Here is a 20,716-nt window from a genome sequence, read left to right as displayed (position 1 = left end):
GATGCTGCTCAAGGCTCACCAAGTAGTAATAAAGAGTAGCTGATAGGCATAGGCAATGCACAGCCCAGTTATTACTCTTTCTGTGCAATAGGAATCTCTCTATGGTTCCAGGATATGACCCTTTTATTCCCTGTGGAGAGGAGGAAGCCAGAGCTGGATCCGCATATCACAGCTCTCTGCTGTAAGAGTTGAGTAGCTGGGGTCATGCAGAGCAGTGTCTGCTAATATTTCCATGGGAAGATTTGAAACTGGGATCCCAGGAGTCCTTTTGAGACAGGGATCAATGACTGAGACTCCCTGTTCAGTCTGTTTTCCTTGTGGTTGTAGGGGCCAGAACTGCACGGCGGAGCAGCTCTCTTGTGAATGGTTGTAGGTGGAGCTCCAGGTGACAGTGTTAAATTTAGGTATTTTGGTCAACATCCCAAGTGAGGCTGGAAAGACTCCAGGCCATTGTGTCATTTCAGGAATTCTCACTGATGTTATCAATCACTGATGTGATTGCTCTAAACACACCAGTAGATTTACACTCCAATTTGGCTTGAATACCTGTTGTGTACCCTTGGTTTACCTGTGTGTCTTTGCTCTGGGCATTCACAGCAAGTTGTGTTGGACCATGACCAAATACAAACGTGTCAGAGTCATATTTTAGAAGTATAATTATGATACCGTACTTGTGAAATGGCACTTAATTATAAATAATTAGTTTTATTTTGTTGCAATTTTAGAATCGTTAATGGACTAGTCAGAGTTTTCAACCTTAGTGTCTCCTGGAATAAGGAAGGACAGAGTTTTCACAAGATGCTCTTTTTTTTGGTTAAAAAAAATTATCAGTCATCTTCATTTACTGTATGAATAATGGGATCTAGAGATGGGAAAGACTTATTACTTTACGTAGTCCGTTGCCTTCCCCAGGAAAATGGTTTTCTGCCATAAACTTTTCCAGTGCTTTGGGCAATTTAGTTTTAAATATCTTTGCAAATAAACAGCATTTTCACTGCTTCTCTAGGTAAGTTATCGAACACCTTTTTTTTTCCCCAAGCGATTTAATTATATTTTACTTTCTATTTATCATACATATATAGATAGCTAGATGGATGGAGATATCTTTTAAAAGACAGAAATTTGTTATCTGAGATTTTCTTGGTTAGATAGAGAAAAAAAAGTTCTTTCCAGTCCAATGCTGTAGATACCCAATGCCTCAGCAAATGTTGAGGTTTTGCAATTATGTTTTCATATCTATTTTGTTGCAGTAAGGATCCCGTGAAGTCTGAGCGAGGATATGCTATTGAAATAAAAAATATTTCTAATACATCTTGACTGAAAAAAAAAAAGGGTCTCCTATTACCATGACTACTTATCACAGCCATTTTGCATACTGCTCATTGCAATGACAGGTAAGCAAAACGAGATTTGTGAATTACATCTCTGTATTTTAAATTAATGACTACATCTTTGCTACTGTCCTTAGTAAGTTTTGCTCTCAGGCACTGCAGATCTTTGTAGGCATTCCTTCTGAACTAACACTGTTATTGTAGAAACAAATTGCACCTGTCTTCTTTTAATCTCTCTAAAATGTTAAAGATCAAGTAAAGAAAAACATTTTAGAGGCACAAAAATCTAGCATTCACTTTCATTTTGTTTCACCTTTAATCAAACTGTAACTGTTCCTGCTAGAAGTGTTTTTGTAGCACATCTATTTTCCCAGAAATGTAATGATTTGTCACCTCTTTGGGACAACTTATGTGATAACAATGACTTAGTATGTAAGACTCTACAATGAGGGGGTGATAAAAAGGAATTTCAGAACAGAAAATGTTTCTTAAACAGGTCAGTTTAAGAAAATAAGCCTAAACATACAGCCTGCTAAAACAGTTAATATCAAAATAAAGATAGCATCCTCTATTTTAAAATTTATATATCTCTTTAATATTTAAAGTTTTAAAATAATGTTTTTATTAATTTCCTGAATAGCTAGAATACAAATAGATAAAGATCTGCCAATAATTTTATTCTTGGTAATAGAATCATTCATGGTTAAAATTTGGCAGGCTTAAGTTCCTTAATAAATAGTATCTTAATGAAATCACACGTTTGACTGTATAGCTGTAGATCAGTTCATGACCAAAAAAAGGATTTGAAACTGCTATTGCCTTCATCCCTTAATTTCATACAACAAACTTCTGGTGTTTCCCTTCAGAAATGATAAAGTTCTTAAGAAACTGATCTGCTGCCCTCCCTTCCCAAAAATATTGTTGGGACTTATGTGCATGCCAAAATGTTTGAAGTACTTAATGAATTTTAAATAAGTTGTATCTGACTTTTGTATACTTTCTTTTCCAAGGATTTTAGCTTTATCCATAGAATATCTATAGAGATATTTTGCTCAAAATAAAACCAAAAATGAGGTAGAAATGAATCCATAAAGAAGTAGTGCTCCCATCTGAGTTGTCATTTGCTACCTTTGGTTGTCAAAATTGCTGAGCAAAGTATGCAAATGAGCAAGCTTGTTGCCCAGAAAGTTAAAGATAGAAATCTTCAGAATTTGTGCATTCCTGTGAGAAGCCTTTTGGATCAGTTTCTTGTGAGAAATCTTCCCACCAAAGCTTCAGATAGAACTGAGGAAACATAATGTATTTAATTGATTAGGAATTTACTGGATTACCAGTAGTGGTGAGATCTCTAACCACCATGAGTAAATGTGATTAGATGCTAAAAAATTACTAAATTTTCATTAATCAGACTTTACGTCCAAATGCAATTTCCAGAAAGTAAAATCTTATTTCCTTTACAAATTTGTCTTTGTCTCTTTCTGCTCTTATCCTGAGCAATTTTTAATTTCCAAAGCTGATGAATATCTGCAGTCATCTCTCATACCATACATCTACACTCCAGTCTGACAATGTAGCTATAGCTCCTCAGGATACACCTGAGCTGGCTTTAAAACTGCTCTTGTGGGTACCCAGCACAGTGTAGCCAGACAGGGGCTTGGAGTTTCATTTAGACTGTTTGATTTAGGCTTTAACAGTCTGTGCTGAGACTCATCCTGCCTAGGGATGGACTTTTGTCAGTCACTAAATTGGTTAGATAAGTCAGCTTGGATATGTACATTCAAGCTACCCTGCCTAGTGTCATACCAGCACATTCTTCATTCCACTGGAAGTTGTGTAGGGTAAAGAGAGGTCAGTGTGTTCAGACTCCTGTGGAGGGAATAAAGGGATTTGCAACATCTAAGTGGCCTGCAGTAGCTTCAAAGTGAAAAAAAATACCATGCAGGAGTTACATCATTGTCTTGAGTGTTTATAATATTTGATTTCTCTCCCCAGTAGATGTATAAAAGACCAAACTCTGACAAGAGTAATGAATTTGAACAAATCAACCTTAACAGAAAATATTACAGTCTAGAGTATTCAGCCCAATCCCCACGTCATTTAGCATAAAAGCTATCAAGCAAACCAGTACCAATTTCTTGTATTACTCCCACCCTCCTTAGATTACCTGTCTGAGATTTATTTTTGCAAGTTTCCACTTTATAGTATATTTTTATTACCAGTGATAGAAATATATTTATTTTAAAACAGGATGTAACAATATTGCAGTGTGTTGCCCTTTGTTCAATACCATATTTTACTCTTTTCTTCTTAGTAGTAATGATAATACTTAACACTTATAGTATCCCATGTATTGAAAAGACCTTTGCTGCCATCAACTCAGTATCTTGTAGACTAGTTAGAAATTGTATCTCCATTTTAGAAATAATCTGAGACAGGAGATCTTTAACAACCTTTGAAAAGTACTCCTAATTGCCTCTCACTGAGTTCTTGTATGTATAACTCTAGTTTCCAGAGGTTCCTGGCCTCTTCTGTTACCTTCAACAGGGTAATAAACTATTACTCTAAAAAGAGGAGCCCAGGAGGATAGTTGACAGTGTGTCTGCAATTGAATAAGATGCTGTTTCCTCTTATGTGCACTCTTTCCCTCCGTCTCCATGGGTTCCATACCATACCCAGTGTATGCTCCCCCCCTCTTGTAGCCACAGACCCACTGCTGCAGAGCTCAGCAGGCAAACCTCAGGCTCTGGAGACTCTAGAGAGTCTCTAGTTACACTGTTTTTCCTTCTCACTTTCTGTCCATCAATCATCTCAGTACTCCTGCATATTATCTGCTGGTTTATCCATGACTTGCCTCTAATTGTAGTCCCTTCCGACCTTTCTGTTCTTACATTCCTATGCTTGCCTGCAAGTGGCTCAAGAATCTTAGTGGTATAATTGTCATGGATTTACCCATCCAAAGGAATGTTAAAATTAAGAACAGTGTTCCAACATATGTTACACCCCACACTTGCTACCAGCATCTTTTGTATGCAGGGTTCACATTTGGTTCTACTTTCCTTCCCTCCTACACTCACATTTCCTATACACACACAAACATCTGTTTTCCATTCTCCAATCAATAGTATAATTTAGCTGCTTAAATAAAACTATTGGTATATTTGGGGTCTGTAGATGTAACATTCAGAATGAAAATATCATGTATTTTATCTGTCCACAGTAAATTTTGTAAAAGGACCTGCCATGAGAGTATTTCTAGTCCAGGAAGAGAGCAAACGACAGCATGAAAGGCTGTCCTGTGGGACTTTTGGGTCTCTGTACTTGTATTGGTTTAAAGTGTAAGGCTGATGACTTTGATATGTTATATTTAATATGCATTAAAAGTTTATTGTATTTTTAGGATTTTTGCACATGCTGCTTACGTATCAACGTTTTATGTAGGATAGCATATGAAGGTTTTTTATCACTGAGGTTTCATCAAAACTGGACAGAAAATAAAATTGGATAATCCTCTTTTTTCATTTGGGGGGATTTCTTTTTTTAAATAGTTCACCTCTTCCAGTGTTGGTTTAAGAAAAAAAAAACTGATCTGAAATGGGCTTTTGAACAAAGGTCTAATTTAAATATAGATAGAAAAGGGCAACATTTTTTCCTTTACTGCATTTTGTGCATGCCAGCAAAGTCTGCCAGTACATCTTGATGATTATTTACAAATACGTTTCTGTTTCTCTCCCCCAAAATATTTTCCATCTTGAGAATATAGTCTTCTAGTAAAAATTTTATGGTTAAAGTTGTAAACCAATTTTTTATTAAGAGCTTTTAATGCTGACTTTCATAAAGGAAAACTTTTCTCTTTTAAATTTTGAACTGTGATGTGTAGTCAAAAAAGGTACTTGGAAAGGACTCAAGTTTAACTGCACAAGCTGTTTTTTGAGAGGATGGAAATGCAAAGAAATTGTTCTATTTTTTACAGCAAGAAAACCTTTGCTTTTGATAAACCATTGAAAAATGTCTTGTCAGGAGACTCAATATTCTTGACTAGCATGAGAAAGAATTGCATTTTTTATTAAGTAGGCAGGTCTTTCCCTATTAGATTGTGTTCAATTCAGTGGAGGTACTAGAAATGCTTGAACATAAATTAAAAAGAAATGTTTTCTAAACCTTACAAGACCAAACAGCTCTTTTTAGCAGAACTGTACCCCTGGGAAGCAAGGGAAGCGAAAAGGGCAGAGAGGCTTGCTTGTTTTTGTATGTCATACTTGGGTCTTTAAACCAGCAAAGAGATGAGATCTCTGAGCACATCCAATAGTTTGACACTGCTGAAAGGAGGATTTCAGGTTCTGTTATTCCTGCTTCCTCTTTCACTTTTCCTTACTTCTGCCCCAAGGTCCAATTTTTTTTTCACAGCCACTATTACTTGTTCAACCACTCATGAGTGGATCCAGCTCATTAAGTAAGCAGAAACCAGGGTGTTTTTGCTGAACTAAGCAGGCTTTTGCAATTTTACTTGTTATATTTGTCATGAAAAAGTGAGTACACATAACAAACAAACAATCACAGTCCTGAAAAACATACAGTGTTTCATAAACCAGAAGGATTACTTGTGTGCTTAAGCCATTATGAGTTCAAAACCCGAGAATGAAACAATTTATCTTTTCTGATGGAAAATAAAGGCAGGATATTTTATACCAGGACCAAAGAATTTCTGCAGTTGCTATCACCCCAGTGTAATTGAGAAACAAGGTTATTTTTTTCATTTAAAGGTCTGCATGGATGCTAGGATTTCACAAACGCTAAGTCAAGGTTAAACTGGCTTTCTCTTCAGTTTGAAAACTGGCAAACTTTCCTCCTCTGAACGGCTCTGGTTTTAGCCCCTTGTGTTTTCCAGAAAGTTCAGAGACAAATTCCGTTCTTGTTTGTAAAGACTTTTGTTGGTTTGTTCGGTGCTCTGAAATAACCTTTCCCACTTTTGTTGGTTTGTTTAGTGCTCTGAAATAAGCAGGTTATGTTTCCTTTCTATTGAAAATCATGATATAAATGGCAAAGCATCAGGAATTTGTAATGAAAATTCTGAAGTCTTCATTCCATAAAAGGAAAAATTAAAGGCACCAAACTAAGCTCTTCTATAAGCTTTTTAGGTTTTCTCCTTGAATAGCTCTGAATGTTTTTAGACCATAATTAATGAAAATAATATAATGTCTTTGGCTTTTGGTACAAAGTCTAATTTTCTTTTATTCTTTTAAGTGAGGAGAAAGCACCAGAGGAATCTTGCTTTTTGAAACTTGGTTTCTACTGAATCAACATGTAGTAATTTATTTCTGCAAGTGTCCTAAGACTTCAATAAAATGGATTCTGAAAATAGTTACCCTTCCAAAAGGCCAAAATTAGACATAACATCCTTGTAAGTGCATGTGTTCAAGAGCAGGGTATTTTAAGACCTGCATTTTAATCTAAACATGTGTTTGCTATCAGCTACAAAGGTTAGGCTTTCACAGATTGTTCTCTGCACAAGGAAAATCAGTGAGTTTTTTTTTTTTTTTGAGGTGTAAAATGGGAGCTTTTACCTTTACTAACTGACAGTGGTGAATAGAAGAGAAATTGAACCAATGACTGAGCATATTTTAGCCTGATTCCAGCCTTTTTTCTGCCTCTAAGTATAGGTATACTCTCTGAATTGCAATAACTACAACCCACCTACAACTGTTAAGATGCTCATTGCGGCACATGTAACAGGAGGGATTCAAAAAATTATCTCTGTGTAAGGAAAACTATTTATGATGTCCAGTATTAAAGTTTAAGAGTTTAAGTGCATATTCTTATATTAGCTCTCTTGAGGAAAAAGAAACCTTGTATGAGGGAATGAAGTTTTATGTACACCCTGAATATGTAACAGCAATTGTTCTATAGGCAGAAAAATCACAGAAGGAATTGTAGATGCACAATAGAAGCATGACAATGATTAATTAGCTGAATTTACAACAAAAGAATTGTTGCACAATTTGACTCAAATATCAGTAATATAATGGAGCTAGGTAGCTCCTTCTACTCTGGAAATAGGATATTGAACAAAAACAAGAAAGGTCAGTAATACAATTTGTCCCATTGGCTTTCTGATACGATACAAGAAATAGATTGGTATGAGTTATCAACCATGGATTGCATACATTACAGGAGAAGAAAAAAAAAGAGTGGAGTTAGGAGGGATTTTTTTGTTCATTTTGCCTCCAGCAGTTGAACTTGGAATGAAAAATAAAAAAAGGATACTCTCTTCACACACCAGTAGTTTCCAGCTCTTTAATTATGAATCTTAAGTTTGGCCTAAATGCCTTCCAAAATGTTTAGAGTTTCCTAAAAATCTAAGGTCTTGTTTTAGGACTTGCAGAACAAGCAGTTTTCAATCTGAGAAATATAGAAGAAGCCTCAGTTGGGCATTGTCACAAGAAGACTCATTTAAGAGCCTGTTACTAAATCTTGTCCTTTGGTATGCAGATCCAGAGTCATTGTGATTGCTATTGCCTTTGCAGATGAACAAGCTGTGTTGCAACTGTTTTTAGGAATGTTTTGTTGCCATTAATTCAGCAGTCACTTTTCTTTTTATGGGCTTTCCTCATTTCAGAACTTGAGACTTATCTACATGGAGCAATTCGTGAAAATTAATGTGAGTCAACTAAAGATGTGACTTAGAAATAGATCAGTTAAACGTCATTAAAACCCCTAAGGACCTTCTTATCCAGAATTCAAGTGGTCCTAATTTAATTTAATTTACTTCATCAGTGAAGTTAGATCATTCAAATGTAGTTTCTAAAGGAGAACATCCACATTAGGAATTAATGTAGTTTTACAGCTTCTCTTTAAAGTAACATTTTTAGTTAATTCACTTTCCTGATTGTCCTCATATAAATAAATCCCTAATCCCACAAGTGTTTTTAGTTCTGGCTAATCCTTGACACTACTTAATAAGGGACTGCATAATCCAGATAGTGTCTATACCAATTGCTCTGTTGGAAAACATCCAATTTCCAGTCTCTGCTGCATCTGGTAAGACTCTTCTCTGACTATTCAGCTTTACCAGCAAACTATAGGGCAGTTGTAAGGCAGGCTAAACCTACAGCAAGAGGGTTTTGTTCCCCAAAATCAATTAGCTGATACTAATACAATGAGACTTCCATCTATTAGCCAAGCTAAAAAGCTTTTAAGCTGATCTGCAGGGGATATCTTTAGCATCTTCATCCAGACTTTCCCTGAGGGGTGAACCATTTTCAGTTAAATGTCATGCTTGAGAGGATGCTTGAACCTTGCTGCAATGCCGAGGTGCAATTGTTGAACAGAGATGGAGAAGTCTGTGTAGGGGGCAATTTAAATTCCATACTGGATTTCATGGGTGTCAGTCGGCAAGGGATGCATAGGGAATGTATAGGATCAGTATATTTTCAGCAGGCAGCTCAGGCATTTAGGTAATTTTAGGTGCTTTGCGTAGATTATGGCATTATATATTTCTCCGAAAGGACTTAATGCTGGTAGGAAATTAGACCATTTGAGCTATGTTTTTAAACCAAATCTGAACTGCTATGCTTTTCCTTTGTTTGCTTTACAGTGGACCTTTGAAGTAAAGACACAGAGATGAGTAAAAATATGGATAGTGATGACACTGTTGAAGTAGAGTAGTGTTTGTGGTATGTAGAGATGTGAATTTCTGCCTTGTGACAAACTGTATGATTGATCCTGCTATGCATGTGGGCTGGTTTGAGCTGGGGTAGAGATAATCGTCTTCACAGCGGCTCCTGGGGGCTCTGCTTTGGATTCCCCATGAAAACGGAATTGATAATAGATGTTTTGGTTATTGCTGAGAAGGGCTTGTACAGAGTCAAGGCCTTTTTTGCCTCTCATCCTGCCCTGCCAGTGAGAGGGCTGGGGGTGCGCAAGGAGTTGGGAAGATGCAGCTGGAACAGCTGCCCCCACTGACCAAAGGCATTTTTCAAACCATATGGAGTCACACTCAGCATATAAAGAAGGGAAGAAGGAAGGGGGAGACATTTGGAGTGATGGCGTTCATACCATTAGATGAAACGCAGCCCTGCTCTCCTGGGGAGACCTGTAGCACCTGCCTGTCCATGGGAAGCAGTGAATTAATTGCTTGTTTTGCTTTCCTTGCATGTACGTGTGTCTTTGCTTTACCTTATTGATCTGTATTTATCTCAACTCATACATTTTCTCACTTTTGGTCTTCTGATTTTCTCCCCCATCCCACCAGGGGGGAATGGACACGTGACTAAGTTGCTGACTGAGGTTACACCACAACAGCATACAATCCCTGGTCATTTGGGTTGAGTGGTTAAAAGTAATGAAGTGGGTGGACAGATGCATCCATCATTTGTATAAAAATTGGCCACAGAAACAGTGCTTTTAACTATGCTGGCTTTATGAGCTGCCAAATTCAGAAGAGAATTTTGAGCTGAATTGCTTTTGGATTCTACCAGCTACATTGATCAGTTCTCCACTAGCTGCAGTGGGAGTGAGAACATCTAGCTCACTTGTAGAACCTGATTTTTAGATGTCTAAATCTAGAGGTAAGTCTTAACTTTTTACTAAGCATCAAATGGGGCTTTTTGATCTTTGAATCTGTGTACAAACACTAATATGATGATAGAGTAAATTCCACATTAGAGCTCCTAATCTTGGATGAAATCACCCTGGCCACAGGCTCAATCCCACTCACATGGCTAAGTTAGACTTCTCTGAAAATTTTTGGTAGACTAGGTTTGCTCCTGCTGACCTTATGCCAATTGCCCACGGATGGTCTGTATCACTCCAATTTTAGGGATCACTGAAATAGGAGTACAGTCATTTCCTCTTGTGGGGAAAAATACCCTCAAAACCATAACTGAAAACCAGCACCCCAAAAATCTTTTGAAAGTCTTCTGCTAATTACACTTGTATTTTAGGTCTTGGTCAAAAGAAAACAGTTTTGGTGGCTAGGTACCAATTGAGTTTACACTAGTGCAATAGTATCATCGTTTCTTCCTTGGGAACCAAGTTTTCCAAAAAGGTTTCCTAGCCACATATTTACAAAGGCCCTCAAACCTAGCATCTGAGCTCTGATAAATCATAGCCTGAGGTGGTCTGGTTGGAAAATGAGAAGCCACTGAATAAGGAAAATGCTGAAATTTCACTCTCCATAGGGATTACCAGTTTCATTAGCCTCGGTGAAAACCACATTTCACTAAATTTAGAGCTGCAGCAGAGCTCAATACAGATAATGCATTTAATGTATGCTCTGGGCAGTGAAGTTGAAACTATTTTCAAGTAATTTTCTTCAGTGTTGGATGCAGCCACCCTGGAAGTTTCCTGATAAATTAGAATTTTTCTGTCTCAAAACAGCAAGTGACACTGTTCCAAAGCACCTAACATATTCTATGTTGGTGAAGGTATATCATCATTTCCCATAGAGTCATGTTTTATGACCACCTGGTAATATAATGTCACAGTATGATAGCACATGGAATTTAAAGATATGTTTTTTTCCCAGTTCTGTAGCCATATCAAACTAACTTCAGTAAAAAATGCAGAGGCTTTACTTTTTTCCTTTTTTTTCACACATGAATCTTAACTCTACCAAAATATAGACAGTTCAGCTTTGGTGGGGAGGCAAAAAACCCCCAGTATATTCTCCTCAGAAAAATGAAGATGTAGAGATGGTGCATTTATACAAGGCAATAGAAGTGTGCAAATAAGAAAAGTGATGATATGGACACAAAGCATAATTCTATGGCAAATATGGTTTAGTTTTTTCATAATATTGTTAACTGTGGAAGAATGCCACTGTATTTTACTGTATTATGGGCAGACACTAGACATTTATCTCATTTTTCATAGCATGAGCTGTTCAGTTTTCTGCCCTGAAGCCTTTAAAAATTACCTTTGACAATGCACTAGTAAACTCAATTATGCAGTAAATATAAACTTTTCAATAGTTAAGATGATGTGACTTCATGGCCCATGACTATGTCTCTTGGTGACAACAGCAATCACTGTTAGCAATCACTTTAGCAATACTAAAATTACACAGAAGTTTATTTGGATGTTTATGTTGGTTCTGGAGAGATTATTTTTAACAGCAAGATTTATACTTCTTCCAGATTAAATCTACAATTTTCTAGGACAAAAATTTTTGTCTTGTAGTAGGTTTTGTTGGCTATACATTTTAACAAATTTGTCTAGGTGGTAGTTTACAAATATTTAAGAATTTGGAGATTTTAAACAATTCTTTGATGCAAAAGACCGTGTGCTATTAGAAAGATGATGTTATATGTCCCATCCATGTTGGATGGCCACCTTATGTGCTCTTTATTTCAAAACAGAATAAGTGCAAATACTTGTACAGGCTTAAGACATAGGGGAGCCTGGCCAGGTAGAGTTAAATATGTAGTGATAGAATTAATACAAGGTGATAGAATTAATGTCTTGTGAAAAGACAACTGTTTTCAAAGTTATGTGCTATGTTCTACATGGCTGAGTAGTAACTAAACCCTTCAAGCCTCTTGCACACCATTTCTCTAAAGGGCATGTATCTCTGTAAGAGATTTTTAACAGACTTGCAGTTCTCAGCAGGGATTTGTGTTCCTTGTGACTGGAACAACAGCAAATTGCAGTCTTTCCCACATTACTAAACAGGCAGGAGTATTGCATAGAATAGAGCTCTACTATAGGAAAGTTGAACTGATCTACTGTATTTTGCTTTATTTCTAGTGTGCAATTTATTTTGAAAGGCTCAAGGGTGGCTGGAATTAAAGGTCTCAGAAATAAATGTTTTTGTCCTTGTTGTTCATTTAAACAGAGGGATTATCTGAAAATTGCACTGCTAGGGCACATACCAGTTTTTTCATCTTTTTCACTTTTTTTCCCCTTGGTGTGAAGGAAGTGGAAGCTGAGAAATTAAATTGCATTAAAAGGATTCCCATGAAATATATCATAGCAGCAGTAAGGAAATCTGTGGTCAAACTTGGAATCAGATGATACAGATAAACTTTCATAAATAGCAATGTCTCAAACCCTGTAATTTATGGTTCACAGGAATTCTGAACCAAATAAGCAAAAGGCACTGTTTCATATTAAAATCCTGACTAAATCCAGAGGGATGAATTTTAAGTGTGAAGTCTGACTCTAGGGATGGTAAAGAGCTGTCTAAGAGTGAGTAGGTTTTTGGGGTGACACATGCAATCACTGTTTCCATGAGGCCTAAACACTGAGGAGTGCAGAGGCATACTACTGAGAATTATTTGGCTTTTTTCAAACTTGATTTAGTGGCTGAAAAAGTGTTTTCCAGATAATTGCTGAAATGGAGCCAATGCAGTGTCTACTGTGACCTCCATATTGTAGATTGTAGACTCTGCAAGCAAAGGCATTCCTTAAAGGATTTTTAGAAGAAGAGCTCTGTATTCTGCTCTAGTGAATTGCTCAGGAGAGTTTTTCTTGCATTCCTTGACCTCTGTAGAAGAGTAATGACATAAGGGAAAGAAATACACTTCTGGATGTAAACAGGTGGATCACAATTGTCTTCCTCTTGCTGGGAGCCCAAGACTGGCACCTTTTCTCATTTAGCAGATGTAGAAAAGAAAACCCTGGTCTGCAGGGTTGGGAATTACTGGTTGCCTGCTTAATTCCCCAATAGCTTCAGTTAGGTGCTTCTTTATTTTGTCCCCTAGGTTGTGGTGGAATGTTTCTCATTGTGCAACAGGTGCCCATTCCCCGCTAGAGTTAACTATGTAGTGCAGCGTAGAGTTGTCATATCTGTGGTTTTCTTCCACAGGTGGCTGACAGATCAGCTAAATGTTAATGAACTGTCTGTGCCTCTGGGTCTAGGCCCTCTAAACTGCACAAACTTTACACATGCTGTTTTATCAGATTGTATTTTCTTCAAGGTTTTACAGATCCTTCTTGTTTCCTCACTGCTTCCTTTCAGTCAGTCTGCTTGCCTTTACCCTTCTCTCTATTACTCTGGTATGGAACCTACTCCAGATGTGAGCTTGGAAGGATGAGGACAAGGAAATGAATCTTCTTGTCAGGAAGAGAAACACTTTGGGCATGCTTTTTCCTCTTTTGTGGTACCTCAGAGGCCTCCCCACTTTGATAAAAGCTTTGGTTTTTAATTCCCTTGCTGAAAGGGACTATAAAATGCAGCTTTCACAAAGTGCTGTGAGATGCAGGTGAGATGAAGAGCCAAGTGATATTAGTATTAGAAGCGATAGTTAACCGCCCTTCTCCAAAACAGCATTTGTCATTCTTCTGTGTAATGGACTTGTTTGTGCCTCTTGAGAAAGAGGCAGTAAGCTAATAACCTACCATCTTTCTCAGGAAGCCAGTTTAAGGAATTGTTTTCAGGATCTCTCTGAGTGGAGTTGACTACAAATTAGTATATTTCCTCCCTGAAATGGATGTATTTTCTATTATTATTCTGTCACACCAGAGCCTGTCTGCTACTTGCTGTGATTCTGCTAATATTTTGGCACCTTCATTCCACTGCTCTCTGGAAGCAGTTACCACTTGTCTACAGTGTTAAGATGAATAAAAGAGAAAGCCTTTAATATGGTGTCTAAGGATAATGATCACCAGAATATTTCTCTTCAAAGGCTTTTTTTTTTTTTTTGCTAGCTTTGCCAGCATTTTTTATTCAATCCCACTTTTATTTATTAATAAAAAGCATTAGTTTACAGAAATAAGTAAAGGCAGCTGAAGATAATAATTGTTGCAAGGATATAGTGGTGACATAAAAGTATTTTTTCCAGAAAAAGAATGAAACAGAGATTAGATTGATGAGGGCTTGCAAATAAGCTTGCTGCCTCTTGAAATGCTATATTCTTTTCTTTGCCAATAGTGTTGACTGTGTTGGTTGATTCTGAAGGGAAGATGTGATTAAAATGGGCAAGAACTCATGTCTGACTACCTTTCCAACTCCGAAGAAGAAAACAGAAGAAATGAAAAGAATAGGGGCCAAAGCTACAGACTAGATAGTTTTAAATAATCTCGCATGTTTAATACATGGAAGAAATATTTTGTATATGGTGTAACCTACTGGTTTTGTGTTGCCTTTTTTTGTTGTTGCTTGTTTTTGTTTGCTATTAATTACAACAAACTCAAATACCACCAAATCTTGGACTATAACAAACCTATGTCACAAAACTGTTTCTTTAACAAACAGTTTTGAATGCAAGGCCTTGAGTATTTAATAGGATCCTCATAATAAGGCCTTGGAATTCTTTGTAAAACTCATCCTTAATCACAGGATGAGCTGAGTTGGAAGGGACCCATAAGGATCATCAAGTCCTACTCGTGGCCCAGTATAGCAGCATCCCCAAGAGTCACACCATGTGCCTGAGAGTGATGTCCAAATGCTTGTTGAGCTCTGTCAGGCTGGTGCTGTGACCACTTCCCGGGGGAGCCTGTTCAGTGCCCAGACATCCTCCGGGTGAGAAATGTTTTCTGAATATCCAACCTTAACCTCCCCTGACACAACTTCAGACCATGAAGGAAAGCAATAAGCTAAGAAAGGATAAATGTGTGGGTAGCAGTTATCAGAGCAAGTAGAGCCATATTTGGCCAGGTGAACTTCTCATTAGATACTTTATGTAACTTAGCAGGTAGATACAAAGATATTACAGCTGTTAATAGCTTCTGGCTGTACCTGCACATTTCATGTGAGCTGCATGACCCCAGAATGCTTTGAAACCTTGAAACCTTGAAATTGTACGTCTCTGTTACAAGCTGCAGTAGGATTGAGTGGGCCTCAGAAGATGAGTTCATTTTGCTGACCTCCATGATAAGATGCATTCTGAGGGCAAATCAGTCCCAGTATCCTGCAGCACATCCCTGAAGGAAGCTTATGTGCTCTCAAAAATACACGGGGTTTCTCTGCTATATGCACTAGTCGTGTTGCTGTAGAGCTGACCCTTGAGTAGGCTTTTGCAGGGAAGTGCTGTGAAGAAGTGACTAATTGAACTTGAGTCTGAGATTCAGGCTATTTCTACACAGTTGTTGAGATGTTATCAGTTAGCTGACAATTTATTCTCTCCAAGCTATAAATAAAGAAGTAATTTTGAAGTTCAAAATTTCTTAAACCTTCTGATTCCTCACATCATGTTTTTTCGGCATTCCATTTTATCGCTCTGTTCAATAATGTCCTCTTCTGTAATGTTATTGTTCTGTGCTTTGCTTGTTCTCTTTGCTGTAGCTGTGCCCAACAAACCCCTTGCAATGACAGTTCACATTAGTGTTAAAAACTGACTTCCAATAACCTGAGGTTTTAAAACCCACTGTTTATTACAAAAGTTCCTGCCTAGCTTATAATTTAGAGATCAATTTCCCAGTAGTGTTATGGACATTACAGAAGACAAAAAAGAAGGTATATCCATAGAGCTAATGTGTAGGTACACAGTTTGTGGTAATTGGGAGTGTGGCTGTGGCTGAGCCTCATCCCTAATGGGCTACAACTGTGAAAAGCAGGTGAGCAGCATTGAAAGCAAAGAGACATGGAGTGCCCAGGGACACTGACCTATCACCAAAGGGAGCAGAGGGCACGCAGGTGCAATGCATGAACATAAGGGTATAAAAGGTTGTGCCAGAGACAAGAAGGGCAGACACTTGCAGCCTTCTGAAGTGGTGTTACTCTGTATGATAGGTCCTTAAAGTCTTCTGAAATTGTATAGCGATGCTCTGTCTTTTATTGCTGTCTCAACTGCGGTGTATGCTGCAACACTGATGGGCACCAAAATCAGTAAGAAAACAAAATTGTATGTCTGAATGTATATGGATGTTGGTAGTATTTACCTGATATGGCCTGCTTAAAACTGCTCATACTCCTTTGCTCTCATGACAAAAGAAAGCACTGTCAACAGTATGATGATGGAGTTCTGTTGCAAAACATTTATTTATTTTTGAGGAGCAGCTGTTCCTTTTTAAATAAAAATCTGTATCAACAGAACATATTTTAGGATTATGATAAACAAGCAACCCTGAGAATTTATTTTTTTCCTCTAGTAATTCACAGATTGAATGTTTGCTCATTCAAGCTGTGTGTCTCTGTCTGCCACTGGTTACCTAGTGAAGGGCTGAGTGTAGTCAGTGTGTGTCATGCCTACCCAGTGTAGAACGTGTGTGTCCCTGTGAAAAACACCTCTGTTCTGGACAGAGCTCTGCCCAGTTCAAACAAGGTGTACTGCAAGCTACACAGCTGCTGAATAGGGTGCATGGCAGTTCATCCTTTAAGAAGATAAATTTTGAACTCTGTTCCAAATCTTTATGTTTTCATTATGTTTCCAATTGACTCTTGCTATCTCAAAGCCCAATCTCTTAAATGTCCTTTTTACTATTTAGACAATTTTGCTGCTTGGTATTAGGTATCTATAATTGAAAGAGCTGACATGTATATGCTTGCTGGAGTTGCACAAATGAAAGGAATTCAACATTTTAAAACCATTCAGCAGTGATAAAATTGGATAGATCTACAATAAGCTATGATATGTATAGATTTCATGTTTCAGACTTCATGCTGTTGCTCTTTTATTGCTAAGATGTTTATACCTATATAGCTATCATTTTAGAAAACACCTTTTGAATTGTATAAGCTCTTGGGCAGGAAAGCTAATCTGGAAGAAAGAATGAAAATATTTGTATCAATATCTATATTTATAAAATTTTTACTGTTGGAACTGAGAAGCTTTCAAATTTGTTTCTGTTGGAGAGCTGTAAAAAGTTTCTCCCTCCTGAGGGAGGGAAATAGTACCAGGTTGTTACTGCCCTTTACAGAAACACTGCAGGGAAATACTTACTTCTAATACTTCTTGACTCAAGCTCTAAAAGCAGTTTTGTACAAATAGGCAGTCTGGTCATGTATCTCAAGTAAATTAAAATCCCAGAAAAATGCTAGAAAATAGAAAATGCAGGTGTGCAGTGCACACTTCAGTGTGTCCTTACTTATAATTTTTTTATGACCTGAGGTAATCCAAGTGAATTTCAGATAAGGGTATATGAAATGAGATGAATTAAGGTCTGCTCTTGGAAGCTGTTATTCATCAATCAATTAACTGGGAAAATTTTAAAAAATTCTCATCATCCTGCTTCAGCTATACTGAATTAAAGTGTGACACCCAGGCAGTTAAATTTTCTCCTTGAAATATATACCTTGATACAGTGCTTGAACATCTGTATGCTTTCTGAGGTGAGCAGATGTGGCCACTTCTGCAGTGTGAAGTAAGGAAACATGCTATGTCTATTCTCCTGGAAAAATACAACATGCCCTTACATAGATATTAATTTTAAAGTAAGATTGAACATATTTGAATGAATGAAAAACAGCTGCATTTTATTAAAAGGCAATATAGTCTTCCTTTTGTAATTGGTGCTGTATCATACATTTATAGCTGTTTATTTTTTTTAATGTGAAATGAATCTTTAATTTCTGGCTTGCAGTGAGTAGCACAGTGATTTAAACACAAAGTCTAAAATGCCATATTATTTCAGACTGGCCTGAATTATTAGGGGACATTTCTAGATTAATAACTAAAGCATCCTGCACAGTAGAGAATGCTTTTTCATGGTCATGTTTTAATGCTCTATCAAAATATTGTGATATATTTTGCTACGTTTAGCTGCTTGAGTCAAACACTAGAGGAAGATCTTAGAGTTTATTTTTAGTAAGTCATATGTTTTAGAACATCTCTCTACGCATTTCAATTTAGAAATAGTAATGTATAAATATTTAACCTAAAGTTATTTTAAATGTGCCTTTTATCCTTTTCTTGGTGATACCATCATAGTCTATGATCAAAGAGTAAATTTCAGTATGCTAAAGGTTCTTCTATCAGCATAAAATTCTACTTTATCAGGCACAGTCTTTTTGGATGTCCCTGATGGTTGACACAGTTCAAGTGAGATAAGATCTAAAAAGACAGTGACGGATTCAAGTAAAGCTCATCAGTTCTTAAATCTGCTTATTTTATCTGTTTATTTTTGTGTTATATGTGCAACCTGAGTACAAAGTTTCAAAAACGTAGTTTCCTAGGAAGTAAATAAAGTTGTGAGAGCTAGTAATTAAAATTGGCTTGTTTGAAAGGAATTAATTCTGTTTAACATAGTTTCAGTCTTGCTTAAGTGAGTACCTAAATATAAGGTATTTTCCAACCAAGCTGGAAAAGACAGATTTATTGGACTAACAGCTGCCACCACTACTGATAAGTGCTCAGCATCTGACTTCTCTAGCTGCTGTTAAAGCACATACAATTCCTTAGGCTGGGAAAGTAAATAAAGATAACTGAGTGCAGTAATCTGTGTGAAACCAGGGAAAGAACATGGGTTGCAGGGAGCTCTCAAAGACCACACATAAGCTGATCTGCATGCATGTGGCTTTGCTGTTAATTGCAGCCTCAGCATCTGTGTAAATAGCTTGTTAGAAAGCCAAGTTGGTGTTGTAAGCATGGAGTCTTCTGATAGTATTGTCCAGTACACGGTGCAGAAATGTGTCAGCAACAATAATTGCAGAGACACACCTTCCCCTTCAAATATTAAATGGAAAACAAAACTAGAAATAAACAGGTGGTCTGGGGAGACTTAAAAAAATTTAATGGTGGATTTCCAGACAAAATTAGCTACACAAACAAGGAAACAGTTAAAAATGTAATTGAGCATGTGCACAAAGGAATAAAGATGAGAAAATGACAATAAAGGTTTTCTTTGCTATCTTTCTGGGAAAAGATGGAAGAGAAGCAAATAAGATGCTGTTGTCTCTGAAACACTGGGAAGACTGATAAAAGTGCTTGTTGAGTAATGTGACCCCACAGAAGGAGATCATGCATAAGAGGCTGTTGTGCATCTTGTTATTTTCTACTCAAACCCAAGCAGAAGAGGAAATTATAACACAAGCTGAGAAGTCTTGTAGCCCCAGAAACTCTGGAAACATTAAAGATTCCTTGTTAATGACATATTTGTATTTGGCAGACAAGTTTCTTATGAGAAAGACTGTCAGGAAACATATATCCTGTGCAGCAGCAATATTTTCACTAACCACAAACATGGCATTCTTCTGGGAAAGTATCAAAGTTTGCTACTAGGAACAGCTGCTAGGAAAAAAGCCCAAACCAATCAACTGGCTCACAATAAAAAAAGCGATGAATTGGGAGACATTGAGGCTGATACTGTGGTTTAGGGCAGACATCAGAAAGCAGCATGAAAAATGAAAAAAAGTGCCCACTCTGGACAGGTATAAGGACTAGAAATAGTTCTTATCCCGAAGCTGAAACTAACATCATAGCGGTCAGCAGCAGTGTGGGTAATGAAAGGAGCCTATTGAAGTGATTGCCATGTGTACATGATCCCCAAACTAATGTATATCTGTATTCATGTCAAATAATGTTTGAAGATCTGTTGTTAGACTGGCAACCAATTACATTCCAGCTGCCTTGTAATTCCAGCTGATAGCTGGGCCTGAAAAGTGGCTAGATTTAGGAAGAATGCCTACAAAGTGATCAAAGGTAATAAAACCTTCCTGAAGTCAGTTAAGTGAGTACATGTTGTCCATGAAAACCTACCCTCCTCCAATGACAAGTTATTTTTTAGAATTTCCAGTAGTCCGAATGGGACTGCACCTCCCACTGTTGAACAGCAATGAAGTCCTTGATGGAAAAGAGAAATGAAAATTGTCTAGCAGCATGCAAATATATTTCAAGGAAAAGAACTCCTACAGTGCAGGGTTGTTTTAGAAGTATATTCCCATGTTTACTGTATGAGACAATGAAATGTCTTTAAGCTCTCCATAGAAAGGAATTGGCAAACCAACTACCACACTGTGTACAATAAGTATTTACAGCAGACTACAGTGGTAATGTAGTTCCACAAGAAATGAGGGAGGTAATATTCAGAAAATATCAGAACCTGTACTGAAGTAACACTAAAAATAAATCATTAGCCTTATCCAAAGACTGTGGTTATAGGATCTCTTTAAGGATAAAAATACCATTTTAGGCGAAGTGAAGTACATGTTTTGATATAATAAGGCAAAGCAACTACCTTTACTGTTAGCATTGGGCTGACTGCAAGTAGCTTTAGTATCTGTCTTCGAAGGAATTTTAATGTTAACTGAAACATGCACAAGAAAAATCTTAAGAGCAGGACTGATGGCGTTCTTGAAGGTAAATGAGGCATCAAGGAACAAGCAACACATAATATGAAGGTGCAACAAATTATGAGGGAATACTGTGGGAAGTATATCATTGAAAACCTGGTCAAGGAGAAGGCAAGAAGAATGTGAGCTCTGTAGATTTCTAGGAAATAATTTTCAGGCTTTGAGAAGCTACTAGGAATATGTAAGATTGATGAATGTGAGGGAGGACAATGAGGATGAA

Source organism: Melospiza georgiana, chromosome 1, assembly GCF_028018845.1.
Source record: "Melospiza georgiana isolate bMelGeo1 chromosome 1, bMelGeo1.pri, whole genome shotgun sequence".
Taxonomy (NCBI): Eukaryota; Metazoa; Chordata; class Aves; order Passeriformes; family Passerellidae; genus Melospiza; species Melospiza georgiana.
The sequence above is the reverse complement of the archived record's forward strand: the minus strand, read 5'-3'. Positions refer to the sequence as shown.